Below are 14680 nucleotides of genomic sequence, written 5' to 3'. Positions count from 1 at the left end.
AAAAATTTTTAACCTGCTAGTTAAATTAGTTCTAAACCTAAAGTATGAAGATTTTGTTATTACCAAGATCATTTGATCAAAATTAGTTCCTTTTAAAAGCAGTATTTTCGAAAGTACAAAAAATAAACTGCTATACCATTTATTAATTCGTCAGTCTAAATCATTGCTTCAACAAACTAAACAACGGATTCAAAAATTGTACCAATGATAATTTCCGAAGTTTTGTTTAGGCATAAAGATATAAGGGGAGGGGGCAATATATATATTTTGATGACTAAGGGGGTGGGGATAAATTTTTCAATATCTAGGGTGGGGGGAAATTTGTCATTTAACTTTTTTTAAATGAAAATACAAAAAAGAGGAAATTTTTAAATAAAAATACCCAAAAAAGGTATTGTCCAGAAGCTAGGGTCACCAAACAAACAGGGTGGCATAAACCATCCCCCCCAATCGACACTTTGATAATTTTGATTTCAATTCATCTTGGGTTTCATTAACTCGTTCACAGTATTTTCTGTTCATTTTATGTATGAATTATTAGATAGATAATTTTATTGCCCATTCGAAAAACGCTACGAGCCACAAATGGAGTAAAAAAAAAAAAAAAAAAAAAAAAAAAAAAATATATATATATAAACAGGAATGAACAAAACTTGGGTGTTATATAAGTACACACCGACACTTAAGGGCGCATCACAATGGCAAGGCTACTGGACTCAACTGACTTTAAGAATTCCGTCTGACGCTTAATGGGAGCCTCAACTGGGTCGGCAACGCCAACGGTTGCCGACCCAGTTGGACTTCATTTCTGGTCGTTTAGGGTTTTAATACGGTTCTTTACTTTTCTTTGGAAAACGTTATTAATATTGGTCAAAATACTTTTGTGAAATTAAAAATTCAATTTCTATGCTAAATACATTCAATTTTGGAAATATTCTCTAGCATATGTAACTTGTTCTTTTCATTATTCATAATATTTAATTAAATATTTTTTTTTTCAAATGAGAGTTAGGAGCAACATTGCTACTTGCAAGATACCAGATACATTGATGTAGTATCAATGAAGACACATTGATACTAGCAACATTATGCTTGCAAGTCAGGTAGTGAAACAAAGCGTTGCAGTTGCAAAAGAAACGGACTTCACTGCACAAAAGCATGTGCCGAGTGTCATGGTACCGACTGCCAAAATTCAGAAAGCATTGACCTTGATGATGATTTTAACAACTTTAAAATAAAGTTCCTGTTTTAAGTTTTTAGTTATTTGGTTTGTTTTAAGTCTGTGATTTGCCGAACAGCAATTAATGTGTACCAATTTTATACACCGTGATGATTCGTAATATACTGTGATCGAATCCTTGTTGAAATGGGCTCCGCAGCCCCCCCCCCCCCCAAAAAAAAAATGAAAGAGAATTATATTTCCCTACTTTTCACCCTCTGCCAGTTTTTTTACGATGAGGGAAAACTAGTATTCTGAAGGAAGATTTGGATTCTGCATCTCAAATAATATCAGGAATAGTCTATACAGCGATGAAATCGAGCGAATCTGAGTTTTCCTCATTTTCCCCCGCTAACTCTATCAGATACCCCCGGTGGTGTGATATAATAATTCTGATGCAGAATTCGAGTTCTGCGACTTGAACTACGTAGGACTGGGTATTTACAGTGCTAAAATCAGAGGTCCTGGTATTTTTTCAGAATTTTCCCTCTTTCCCCTCTTTTTTCTCCTGTCAAACTTTTTCCAATCGGTGGATTTTGGTGGGCTTTTAGTATGTTGTTCTTCTGATTTTTCTGCATTTTTTGGTGCAAAAATCATTTTTGTGCAATTTGTTTGACCTCAAACGCTATTTTTACTGGGCTAATTCAGCGTATTAGAGACCCCTACTGTAGAGGTTTCAATCTCCTATTTGCAAAAATGTGGAATTTTGCATTTTTTACCAGAAGAAAGATCACGGATGCGTGTTTATTTGTTTGTTGTTTTTTTCCCCAGGGGTGATTGTATCGACCCAATGATCCTAGAACATCGTGGGAGGACTCCTTCGAACGGAAATTAAAAGTTCTAGTGCCGTTTTTAAGTGATGAAAAAAATGGAGGGCAACTAGGCACCCTACAACACTCATTTTTTCCCAAAGTCACCCGATAAAAATTTTGAGATAGCCATTTCGTTCAGCATGGTCGAAAATATAATAGCTATGCCTTTGGGATAACTTAATCCCCCAAAGTCCCCGGGGGGAGGGCTGAAAGTTATGAACTTTACCCAACGTTTACATATAGTATTGGTTATTGGGAAGTATACAGACGTTTTCAGGGGGTATTTTTTTCTCGTACTGGGGGGGGGGATGGGTCGGGGGTTATGTGGGAGGATCTTTCCATGGAGGAAGTTTTCATAAGGGAAGGGACTTCGCTATGAAGGGGGCACCGGATTTCCCAGCATTATTTAAGAAACGATCAGAAATGAAATAAAAAAAGGGGGCACCGGATTTCCCAGCATTATTTAAAAAACGATCAGAAATTAAATAAAAAACAAGTTTTTCAACTGAAAGTAAGGAGCAACATCAAAACTTAAAACGAACAGAAATTATTATGTATATGATTGGGTTCGCCATCTAGTCAATACCTTGCTCTTTAAGCCAAAGATTTTTTAGTACTTTCATAAGAGCTATTTATTCTAATTAACGGCCTCTGTCATTAAGGGTTCATTTTTAAATAATTGGAACAAAATTTGAACTTTAGCGTAAAAAGCGAGGCATTGACTTGGGGGCGAGCCCCCTACTATACGTATTAAAAATATATGAATATAGAAGTTCGTTACGTATGTTAATTCGTAAGTTACGTATATTTATTACTGATAAAAACGTTCTTAAATAAAATTAAACAACTTTCGAGAAAGCCGTTTAGCCAAATAAAAGTAAAAGTAATATGCAAATTTCGTTTTAATTATTGATCTACGGTGAGCCAAAATCAAAACCTCCATTAATTCAAAAACGTTCAAAAATTAAATAAAAAAAACAAGTTTTCTTAACTGGAGGTAAGGAGCGACATTAAAACTTAAAACGAACAGAAATCAGTCGGTATGTAATAGGGGCTTTCCCCTCCTCAACGCCTCACTCTTTACGCTATAGTTTGAATCTTTCTCACAACTCTTTTTTTTTTAAACAATAAAAAACTTTAGCGTAAAGAGCGAGGCGTTGAGGAGGGGTCAGCCTCTTTCACATACGGAATCATTTCTGTTCGTTTTAAGTTTTAATGTCACTCCTTACTTTCAGTTAAAAAAAACTTTTTTTTTTTTTTATTTAATCTCTACAAGAGGGTTCTCTGATACGCAAAGTCTGACGGTGTGATTTTCATTAAAATACATTTTAGGAGTATTTCCTCCCTATTTCGAAAATCACTAAAATTTTCTCAGGCTCGTAGCTTTTGATTGGTAATATTAAACTTGGTTAGCACAGCAACATCACATGGTAGATCACTGTAAATGAAACGTATCGTATCCAATTATAAATCACTGTCTAGAATAAAAATTTGGATGTCATCCAAAAATTCAAAAATAGATGCGTCAAACTGGATACAATATGTTTTAATTATGGTACTCTTCCATAACCTTGATAATTAACTAAGCGACAATAAATAAAACAATAAGTAAAATATGATGAATTGTGCTCAGACGCTACCACATATCTTAGTTATGGTAAAAATATATAACATATGACATCTAATTATGTATTACGATCTTGCCTATGTTATGATCATGATGATTATACAGCTTGGAAAAACTATGTAAGGCTCTTTTCAAATTTATAAGCACATTTAAGTGAACCAAGCAGTCTGAATACAAACTGGTGGATGGACATTTAATTTTTCTTTGTTTTATTATACCGCTTCCAACCGACATATCCATACCACCAGAGTTTACACTGTTGACATATTTTAGATCTATATTGAAAAATTTGCTTACAAGAAACTTGAGGCTATGGAACTGAAACTGGAGTGGAGTCAGCACCCACTTTCATAACAAAAAGAAAAGAGGTGGTAGACTTAACATTAACTTTTCCCAACATGGCAGTTTGGTTTGAGAGTGGCGTGTGTGCGCCCCCCCCCCAATCATTCTCGGGCCATCAAATTATAGGATTTATTGTTGATGTGGCTCAAAAGCGAAAAAGTCTATAAAGAGACATAAAGGAAACAAATTTGTTCGTTTTAAATGGAAAGTCTATAAAGCAAAAAAAAAGTCTATAAAGGCACAACAAATTTTTTCGTTTGAAATGAAAAGTCTATAAAGAGACATAAAGGAAACAAATTTGTTCGTTTGAAATGAAAAGTATATAAAGGAAAAAAAAAGTCTGTAAAGAGACATAAAGGAAACAAATTTGTTCGTTTGAAATGAAAAGTCTATAAAGCAAAAAAAAAGTCTATAAAGAGACATAAAGGAAACAAATTTGTTCGTTTGAAATAAAGTGCTAGACAAAGAGCTGAATATAATATATTCTTACCCAGGTGATACGAACAAGGACCTCGAAAGGGACGTAGAAAGACTTACAGGAAGCATGAGAAACGCTTTCAATCAAGCGACTACCCTGAGAGCACTGTAGGAAGGGGAGCAAAAAAAAAAACAGTTGGTGAACTTTGGAATTAGACTTCAGAAGGTCTAAAATTCCTTAAAAAGGTAAGGATAGCAAAGATAAGTCTCGCAGAGAAATTTTTTTTAACAATAGAGAGTCCAAAGAAGCTAGTAACAAGCTGCTAAATGTTCTAAAAAGAACACCCAGGTTCAGTTAGAGTGTCTTGAAGGAAGATGGCACTCTCATAATGAGCTCAGACGAAACCCTGAACCCCATGCTTGAAGTACATATAAATTACTTAGCCCTAATCTAAGTTGTAGTTTTGACCCCAGAATGGCAGATAGGCCATTCAGTTTATTCAGTTTTTAGGTAGTTCAGTTTTTAAGGGGTGGTTCAGTCCAAAAGCTGTGGATGATTTTAAACCATTTAAAGTATCAAGTGCTGAATGGCCTGATTCAATCAGACTCCAGAAGAAACAGGAAGAGGTGCACCACCAATATACTGGGATTGCTGAGAGGAGCCTCACTTTAGGCTATACCCCTAACATTTGGCTAAAAGCAAGAGTTGTTTTCATATATTAATTAAAAAAACTTTATTTTAAATAAAAAACATAAATGTTTTTACTTTTATAACTTTAATAAATCAAATAATATTAACATTGTGATTACTATATATCAGTATATGTATATTAAACTGACAATGCACATTCATTTGTATTTTTTTAGTAAAGTGCAAATTATGTTCTGGCCTTGGGAAGGCAAAGGGTACTCATGTTAATTTTTGCTCGTTTTGAGTTTGACTCGGTTATTTATTGTAATTTTTGTTCGTTTTTGGTTTCATTTATTTATCAATGCTGATTTGTGGTAGTTTCACGCCTGGTAGATTATTTAATTTTATTTGTGCTCATTTTTGGTTTAATGGAGTTTTTTTTTACCTTTCTTTGAAAAGCTTATTTTGAGGAAAAATTGTTTTAATTAATTTCTGTTCGTTTCATATTGACATAGTCTTTTAAGGGAAAAAGAAAACAACACTTTGGATCTTTTCGTTTTTTTAAGACTTTATAGTTTGGCCTGCTATTTGTATGCTGAAGAAATATTTTCAGCAATTTTTATCAACATACACGCTTTAACAAATCTGGACACAAATAGTAGTGGAAACAAATACCATTCGCAAATAAATCTTTTTACTTTTTTTGATAGCTTGGTTACACTTACGCTATTTTGATTTGGTTAAATTTTAAGAGCAGAAGTATCCCCGAAAGTTTGAACATAATAGTAGAAAGGGGGGTGCCAGTCCGAGAGGGAGTCCATATTTGAGCATAGAGTCCCTAGGGAGAACACCTGAGCTGTCAGTACCGATCCTACACCATATATGGGTATGGAATCCCCAGGGAGAACACGTTTCCGAGAAATGTCTCCGGGTGAAGTTGATTAATGCCTTTGGAGTTCGTCCAAGAGAATTGTTCCCGGACGAAGTTTATTAATGTCTTTGGAGTTCTTCCAGGAGAATTGTTTCCGGGCGAATGTTTTGATCTTAGAGATGAAGAGATTAACGCGGGAAAGGGTTTCATAGGAATTTCAAATGTGACAGCGCAGGGATGCCAAAATGAAAAGGAACACACTTAAATGCCGTTTAGGGTTATTTGGCCAAAAGTATCTTAGACATTGTAGAAACTTATTTCGGCGAAATAAATAGAGACATTTTAGAAGATGAATTTAGAAGATGTTTCAGAAGAGGATTTGAGGGTGAAGCTCTGTGGTCGTTATAATACACAAGTTCCATTTGAACAGTGTCTTAAGGTCCCTACCCCAACCCCAAAAGGCTCCGATCCCCCTACCCCAACCCCGAAGAAAGCCCCCCGTCCCCAAAGGTCCCCCGGGCTCCCAAAGGACGATTCGGCCCCCAGGGGCCCCCGGACCCCCAAAAGCCCCCCGGGCCCCCAAAGAGTCCCCTCCCCATTTTTTAATACCTTTTTAGGGGTTTATTATATCTTTTCAGAACAAGTTATTTTCTTAATGTCTATCCTAAACCCATTTTACAAATTGAAGTACCCCTCCTTTTCACCCACAACTTTACTTTACAGCTTATTGAATGCTCCAACACCAAGTAATACTTTGTAAAGGGCATTACAGAACAATTTCTTTTCTTAATTCCCTTCCTAAACCCATTTTACAAGTTCAAGTAACCATCATTTTCACCAACAGCTTTACTTTACAGCTTTTTTGAATGCTCCAACACCAAGCAATACTTTTCAAAAGGCATTTCAGAACAATTTATTTTCTTAATGTCCTTCCTAAGCCCATTTTACAAGTTGAAGTACCCATCCTTTTCACCCAAAACTTTACTTTACTGCTTTTTTGAATGCTCCAACACCAAGCAATACTTTTCAAAGGGCATTTCAGAACAAGTTCTTTTCATAATGTTCATCCTAAACCCATTTTTACAAGTTGAAGTACCTATCCTTTTCACCGACAAATTTTCTTTACAGCTTTTTGAGAGCCCCAAAACCCAGCATTACTTTTGAAATGGCATTTCACAATAAGTTCTTTTTTTAATGTACCTCCTAAACCTATTTTACAAATTGAACTACCCATCCTTTTCACCCTCAACTTTACTTTACATCTTTTGAGTGCCCCAACACCCGGCAATACATTTCAAAGGGCATTTCAGAACAATTTCTTTTCTTAATGTCCTTCCTAAACCCATTTTACAAATTGAAGTATCCATCCTTTTCACCCACAACTTTACTATACTACATTTTTGAATGCTCCAACACCAGGTAATGCTTTACAAATGGCATTTCAGAACAAGTTATTTTCTTAATGTCCCTCCTAAACCCATTTTACAAGTTGAAGTACCCATGCATTTCACCCACAACTTTACATTACACCTTTTTGAATGCCCCAACACAAACAATACTTTTCAAAAGGCATTTTAGAACCAGTTCCTTTCTTAATGTCCCTCCTAAAAACTTTTTACAAGTTGAAGTACCCATCCTTTTTACACACAACTTTACTTTACAGCTTTTTTGACTGCTCCAACACCAAGGAATACTTTTCAAAAGGCATTTCAAAACAAGTTCTTTTCTTAATATCCATACTAAACCCATTTTACAATTTGAAGTACCCATACTTTTCACCCGCAACTTTACTATACAACCTTTTTGAATGCTCCAACACCAGGCAATACTTTTCAAATGTCATTTCAGAACAAGTTATTTTCTTAATGTCCTTACTAAACCCATTTTAAAAGTTGAAGTACCCATTCATTTCATCCACAAATTTACTTTACAGCTTTTTGAATGCCCCAACACAAAGCAATACTTTTCAAAAGACATTTTAGAACAAGTTCTTTTCTTAATGTCCCTCATAAAACCTTTTTACAAGTTGAAGTACCCATCCTTTTTACACACAACTTTACTTTACAGCTTTTTTGAATGCTCCAACACCAAGCAATACTTTTCAAAAGGCATTTCAGAACAATTTCTTTTCTTAATGTCCGTCCTAAACCCATTTTACAAGTTGAAGTATCCATCCTTTTCACCCACAACTTTACTATACTACCTTTTTGAATGATCCAACACCAAGCAATACTTTTCAAAAGTCATTTCAGAACAAGTTATTTTCTTAATTTCCTTCCTAAACCCATTTTACAAGTTGAACTACCCATCCTTTTAACCCCCAACTTTACTTTACAGCTTTTTGAATGCCCCAAAACCAAGCAATACTTTTCAAAAGGCATTTCAGAACAAGTTATTTTCATAATATCCCTCCTAAACCCATTTTACAAATTGAAGTACCCTTCCTTTTCACCACAACTTTACTTTACAGCTTTTTGAATGCTCCAACACCAAGCAATACTTTTCAAAAGGCATTTCAGAACAAGTTCTTTTCTTAATGTCCTTCCTAAACCCATTTTACAAGTTGAAGTACCCATCCTTTGCACCCACAACTTTACTTTACAGCTTTTTAAATGCTCCAACACCAAGCAATACTTTTCAAAGGGCATTTTAAAACAATTTCTTTTCTTAATACCCTTCCTAAACCCAATTTACAAGTTGAAGTACCCATCCTTTTAACACCCAACTTTACTTTACAGCTTTTTGAATTCCCCAACACAAAACAATACTTTTCAAAGGGCTTTTCAGAACAATTTCTTTTCTTAATGTCCTTCCTAAACCCGTTTTACCAGTTTAAGTACCCATCCTTTACACCCACAACTTTATTATACTGATTTTTTGAATACTCCAACATCCAGCAATACTTTTCAAAAGGCATTTCAGAACAATTTCTTTTCATAATGTCCATCCTAAACCCATTTTTACAAGTTGAAGTACCTATCCTTTTCACCCACAAATTTACTTTACAGCTTTTTGAGTGCCCCAACACCAAGCAATACTTTTCAAATGGCGTTTCACAATAAGTTCTTTTTTTTAATGTACCTCCTAAACCTATTTTACAAATTGAACAACCCATCCATTTCACCCACAACTTTACTTTACATCTTTTGAATGCTCCAACACCAAGCAATACTTTTCAAATGGCATTTCAGAACAAGTTCTTTTCATAGTTTCCAGCCTAAACCCATTTTACAAGTTGAAAAACCCATCCTTTTCACCCTCAACTTAACTATACTGCTTCTTGAATGCTCCAACACCCAGCAATACTTTTCAAAAGGCATTTCAGAACAAGTTATTTTCTTAATGTCCTTCCTAAACCCATTTTACAAGTTGAAGTACCCATCCTTTTCTCCCACAACTTTACTTTACAGCTTTTTGAATGCCCCAACACAAAGCAATACTTTTCAAAAGGCATTTCAGAACCAGTTCCTTTCATAAAGTCCCTCCTAAACCCATTTTACAAATTGAAGTATCCATCCTTTTCACACACAACTTTACTTTACAGCGTTTTTTAATGTCCAATAACAAGCAATACTTTTCAAAAGGCATTTCAGAACAAGTTCTGTTCATAATTTCCTTCCTAAACCCATTTTACAAGTTGAAGTACCTAGCCTTTTCACCCACAACTTTACTTTACAGCTTTTTGAATGCTCCAACACCAGGCAATAATTTTCAAAAGGCATTTCAGAACCAGTTCCTTTCTTAATGTCCCTCCTAAAACCTTTTTACAAGTTGAAGTACCCATCCTTTTTACACACAACTTTACTTTACAGCGTTTTTGAATGCTCCAACACCAAGCAATACTTTTAAAAAGGCATTTCAGAACAATTTATTTTCATAATGTCCTTCCTAAACCCATTTTACAAGTTGAAGAATCCATCCTTTTCACCCACAACTTTACTATGCTGCCATTTTTAATGCTCCAACACCAAGCAATACTTTTCAAAAGTCATTTAAGAAAAATTTATTTTATTTATGTCCTTCCTAAACCCATTTTACAAGTTGAACTACCCAAAGTTTTCCCCCCCTACTTCACTTTAAAGCTTTTTGAATTCTCAGACATAAAGCAACACATTTCAAAAGGCATTTCAGAACAAGTTCTTTTCATAATATCCCTCCTAAACCCATTTTACAAATTGAAGTACCCATCCTTTACACCACAACTTTAATTTACATCTTTTTTAATGCCCCAACACCCAGCAATACTTTTCAATTGGCATTTCAGAACCAGTTCTTTTCTTAATATCAATCCAAAACCCAATTTACAAATTGCAGATCCCATCCTTTACATCCACAACTTTACTTTACAGCTTTTTTGAATGCTCCAACACCAAGCAATACTTTTCAAATGGCATTTCAGAAAAATTTCTTTTCTTAATGTCCTTCCTAATCCCATTTTACAAGTTGAAGTTCCCATCCTTTTCACCCCCCCAACTTTACTTTACAGCTTTTTTGAATGCTCCAACACCAAGCTATACTTTTCAAAAGACATTTCAGAAAAATTTCTTTTCTTAATGTCCTTCCTAAACCCATTTTACAAGTTGAAGTACCCATCCTTTTATCCCACAACTTTACTATACTGCAGTTTTGAATGCTCCTACACCAAGCAATACTTTTTAAAGAGCATTTCAGAATAATTTCTTTTCATAATGTTCATCCTAAACCCATTTTTACAAGTTGAAGTACCTATTATTTTCACCCACAAATTTACTTTGCAGCTTTTTGAGTGCCCCAACACCAAGCAATACTTTTGAAATGGCATTTCACAATAAGTTCTTTTTTTAATGTACCTCATATACCTATTTTACAAATTGAAGAACCCATACATTTCACCCACAACATTACTTTACAGCTTTTGAATGCTCCAACACCAAGCAATACTTTTCAAAGGGCTTTTCAGAACAAGTTCTTTTCATAATGTCCATCATAAACCCATTTTACAAGTTGAAATACCCATCCTTTTCACTCACAACTTTACTATACTGCTTCTTGAATGCTCCAACACCCAACAATACTCTTCAAAAGGCATTTCAGAGCAAGTTATTTTCTTAATGTCCTTCCTAAACCCATTTACAAGTTGAAGTACCCATCCTTTTCACCCACAACTTTACTTTACAGCTTTTTGAATGCCCCAACACCAAGCAATACTTTTCAATGCATTTCACAACAAGTTCTTTTCTTAATGTCCCTCCTAAACCCATTTTACAAATTGAAGTACCCATCCTTTTTACACACAACTTTACTTTACAGCCTTTTTGAATGCTCCAACACCAAGCAATACTTTTCAAAAGGCATTTCAGAGGAATTTCTTTTCTTAATGTCCTTCCTAAACCCATTTTACAAGTTGAAGTACCCATCCTTTTCACCCACATCTTTACTATACTGCCTTTTTGAATGCTCCAACACCAAGCAATACTTTTCAAATGGCATTTCAGAACAAGTTATTTTCATAATGTCCTTTCTAAACCCATTTTACAAGTTGAAGTTCCCATCCTTTTCACTCATAACGTTACTTTACAGCTTTTTGAATGCCCCAAGACCAAGCAATACTTTTCAAAAGGTATTTCAGAACCAGTTCTTTTCTTAATGTCCCTCATAAAACCATTTTACAAGTTGAAGTACCCATCCTTTCCACCACAACTTTACTTTACAGCTTTTTGAATGCTCCAACACCAAGCAATACTTTTCAAAAGGCATTTCAGAAAAATTTCTTTTCTTAACGTCCCTCCTAAACCCATCTTACATCCTTTTCACCCACAACTTTACTATACTACCTTTTTGAATGCTCAAACACCAAGCAATACTTTTGAAATGTCATTTCAGAACAAGTTATTTTCTTAATGTCCTTCCTAAACCCATTTTACAAGTTGAAGTTCCCATCCTTTTAACCACAACTTGACTTTACAGCTTTTTGAATGCTCCAACACCAACCAATCCTTTTCAAAAGACATTTCAGAACAAGTTCTTTTCATAATATCCCTCCTAAACCCATTTTACAAATTGAAGTACCCATTCTTTTCACACACAACTTTACTTTACAGCCTTTTGAATGCGCCAAGCAATACTTTTCAAAGGCATTTCAGAACAAGTTCTATTCATAATGTCCATCCTTAACCCATTTTACAAGTTGCAGTACCCATCCTTTTCACCCACAACTTTACTTTACAGCTTTTTGAATGCCAAACACAAAGCAATACTTTTCAAAGGCATTTCAGAACAAGTATTTTTCTTAGTGACCGTCCTAAACCCATTTTACAAGTTGAAGTACCCATCCTTTACACCCACAACTTTACTTTACAGCTTTTTGAATGCTCCAACACCAAGCAATACTTTTGAAAAGGCATTTCAGAACAAGATCTTTTCTTAATGTCCTTCCTAAACCCATTTTACAAATTGAAGTACCCATCTTTTTCACCCAAAACTTTACTTTACAGCTTTTTGAATGCTCCAACACCAGGCAATACTTTTCAAAGAGCATTTCAGAACAAGTTCTTTACTTGATGTCCTTCCTAAACCCATTTTACAAGTTGAAGTACCCATCCTTTTCACCCAAAACTTTACTTTGCAGCTTTTTTGAATGCTCCAACACCAAGCAATACTTTTCAAAAGGCATTTCAGAACAATTTCATTTCTTAATGTCCCTCCTAAACCCATTTTACAAGTTGAAGTACTCATCCTTTTCACCACAACTTTACTATACTGCCTTTTTGAATGCTCCAAAACCAAACAATACTTTTCAAAGGACATTTCAGAACAAGTTATTTTCATAATGTCCATCCTAAACCCATTTTTACAAATTGAAGTTCCCATCCTTTTCACCCACAAATTTACTTTACAGCTTTTTGAGTGACCCAACACCAAGCAATACTTTCCAAATGGCATTTCACAACAAGTTCTTTTTTTATTGTCCATCCTAAACTTATTTTACAAATTGAAGAACCCATCCTTTTCACCCACAACTTTACTTTACAGCTTTTGAATGCTCCAACACCAAGCAATACTTTTCAAAGGGCATTTTCAGAACAAATTCTTTTCATAATTACCATTCAAAACTCATTTAACAATTTGAAGTAACCATATTTTTCACCCACAGATTTAATATACAGCATATTATATGCTCCAACATCCAGTAATACTTTTCAAAAGGCATATCAAAACAAGTTATTTTCTTAGTGTCTTTCCTAAGCCCATGTTACAAGTTGCAGTACCCATCCTTTTCAGCCGCAACTTTACTTTACAGCTTTTTGAATGCCCCAACACCAAGCAATACTTTTCAATGCGTTTCACAACAAGTTCTTTTCTTAATGTCCCTCCTAAACCCATTTTACAAATTGAAGTACCCATTTTTTTCACCCAAAACTTTACTTTACAGCTTTTTTGAATGCTCCAACACCAAGTAATACTTTTCAAAAGGCATTTCAGAACAGTTTCTTTTCTTAATGTCCCTCCTAAACCCAATTTACAAGTTGAAGTACTCATCCTTTTCACCACAACTTTACTATACTGCCTTTTTGAATGCTCCAACACCAAACAATACTTTTCAAAGGGCATTTCAGAACAAGTTATTTGCATAATGTCCATCCTAAACCCATTTTTACAAGTTGAAGTACCCATCTTTTTCACCCACAAATTTACTTTACAGCTTTTTGAGTGCCCCAACACCAAGCAATACTTTTCAAATGGCATTTCACAATAAGTTCTTTTTTTTAATGTACCTCCTAAACCTATTTTACAAATTGAAGAACCCATCCATTTCACCCACAAGTTTACTTTACAGCTTTTGAATGCTCCAACACCAAGCAATACTTTTCAAAGGGCATTTTCAGAACAAGTTCTTTTCATAATGTCCATCCTAAACCCATTTTACAAGTTGAAGTACCCATCCTTTTCACCCACAACTTTACTATACTGCTTCTTGAATGCTCCAAAACCCAGCAATACTTTTCAAAAGGCATTTCAGAACAAGTTCTTTTCTTAATGTCCTTCCTAAACCCATTTTAAAAATTGAAGTACCCACCCTTTTTCACCCACAACTTTACTTTACAGCTTTTTGAATGCCCCAACACCAAGCAATACTTTTCAATACTGCCTATACTGCCTTTTTGAATGCTCCAACACCAAGCTATACTTTTCAAATGACATTTCAGAACAAGTTATTTTCTTAATGTCCTTCCTAAAACCCAATTTACAAGTTGAAGTTCCCATCCTTTTCACCAACAACTTTACTTTACAGCTTTTTGAATGCCCCAACACCAAGCAATACTTTTCAATGCATTTCACAACAAGTTCTTTTCTTAATGTCCCTCCTAAGCCCATTTTAAAAATTGAAGTACCCATCCTTTTTACACACAACTCTACTTTACAGCTTTTTTGAATGCCCCAACACCAAGCAATACCTTTCAAAAGGCATTTCAGAACCAGTTCTTTTCTTAATGTCCCTCCTAAACCCATTTTACAAATTCAAGTACCCATCCTTTTTACACACAACTTTAACTTTACAGCTTTTTTGAATGCTCCAACACCAAGCAATACTTTTCAAAAGGCATTTCAGAGGAATTTCTTTTCTTAATGTCCTTCCTAACCCCATTTTACAAGTTGAAGTACCCATCCTTTTCACCCACATCTTTACTATACTGCCTTTTTGAATGCTCCAACCCCAAGCAATACTTTTCAAATGGCATTTAAGAACAAGTTATTTTCTTAATGTCCTTTCTAAACCCAT

General features: G+C 34.8%; 1 protein-coding gene across 1 annotated transcript in view; it reads right to left on the bottom strand.

Annotated features, from left to right (window-relative positions):
• LOC148945829 (CDP-diacylglycerol--inositol 3-phosphatidyltransferase-like) overlaps positions 1–14680 on the bottom strand; it is a 76331-nt gene that overhangs the window by 28513 nt on the left and 33138 nt on the right. The window lies entirely within an intron of this gene.

This window comes from Artemia sp. Qi Xiang Cuo, chromosome 12 (assembly GCF_049724085.1).
Source record: "Artemia sp. Qi Xiang Cuo chromosome 12, ASM4972408v1, whole genome shotgun sequence".
Classification (NCBI taxonomy): domain Eukaryota; kingdom Metazoa; phylum Arthropoda; class Branchiopoda; order Anostraca; family Artemiidae; genus Artemia; species Artemia sp. Qi Xiang Cuo.
The sequence above is the reverse complement of the archived record's forward strand: the minus strand, read 5'-3'. Positions and strand labels throughout refer to the sequence as shown.